Below are 1,117 nucleotides of genomic sequence, written 5' to 3'. Positions count from 1 at the left end.
AAAAAAAAAGAAAAAAAAAAAAAAAAAAAAAGAGGGAAAAAAACCCAAAAACGACCCAAAATGGAGCGGGGGAGAAATAGAGCTGTCTCCCAAGTTGCGGCCAAAAGGACTTAAAACCCTCGTGGCATCGCCTCTCCGGTGGGCGAAGGACTCGCGGGATGAAGAAGACGCAAAAGCAGCAGTTAGTTGTTGGCTGGTTTTAGGGGATTCCACTCCAAAAAGAAAAAGAGAGGAAGGAAAAAAAAAAAAAGGAAAAAAGTTTGCAGGTAGCAGCACAGATCTGGAGTGGAGTCTGCAAGGGAAGGGAGAAAGAGGGATAGAGCGAGATGTCGCCGGAGATGGGAGCACAGGGGAAGGGGGAAGAGAGCGAGCGAGCCCGGGAGGGAGCGGAGGCGGGGGAGCCGCGGGCTGGCTGCGTGCGATGTTGTCTTCCCCAGATCTCTCCCCTCACTGAGCGCCTTCAGCCTTCTCTTCTTCTCTTCCTGCTCGGTGGCTCCAAACTTGACCAGCCTTCCGCAGCCTTCCGTCTGACACGCAATTAGCAACAAAATCTTTGCAAACACCCCACTTCGGCAAGAGCCCGCTTCGTAAACATTTGCCTGCTTGTTACCTTAGAGGACGGGCAATATTGTTTGTTGCCCCCGTGGTGGTGTCCGGATTTTTATTTATGAATCAAATGCCTTTTTTTTTTTTTTTTTTTTTTTTTTCCCCAGTCACGTAATAATCGGGTATCAGAAAAGACGTCACCACCCCAATTCCTCAAGGAACACAGTTCTGTGTTGTCCTCAAAGATGAGCTTATCAGGAGTCATAAAGCTTTTCATAAACACCAACTCACACCTCCCCCCAACCCCCAAATAATTAAAAAAATAAAAAATAAAAAATCGATATCCCGAAACCAACAACCAAACAGCGACACACAGAAAACCCCCACAGCCTATCCCACAAACCTAAAATGATGCTCGCCACCGTCAAGTTATACCCGCCGTGGGAAGGGACCAGGAGGCGGAGGAGGGCGTTTTGGGGTGGGGTGCAGGTCCCTGGACTTGGCGGGCTCCCCGGCGGCTTCGCTCCCCTTCTCGCCGCGGGGCCAGCTCACCCCCGCTAGAACCCGCGGA

At 50.6% G+C, this 1,117-nt stretch overlaps 1 protein-coding gene across 1 annotated transcript in view; it reads right to left on the bottom strand.

Moving 5' to 3' along the window:
• The window catches only part of ADCYAP1 (adenylate cyclase activating polypeptide 1 (pituitary)), a 45,401-nt gene that overhangs the window by 4,133 nt on the left and 40,151 nt on the right, over nucleotides 1-1,117 (bottom strand). The window lies entirely within an intron of this gene.

Source organism: Chaetura pelagica, unplaced genomic scaffold (genome assembly GCF_000747805.2).
Source record: "Chaetura pelagica isolate M959 unplaced genomic scaffold, ChaPel_1.0 scaffold109, whole genome shotgun sequence".
Classification (NCBI taxonomy): domain Eukaryota; kingdom Metazoa; phylum Chordata; class Aves; order Apodiformes; family Apodidae; genus Chaetura; species Chaetura pelagica.
Note: the sequence above shows the minus strand (reverse complement) of the source record. Positions and strands in the feature narration are given on the sequence as shown.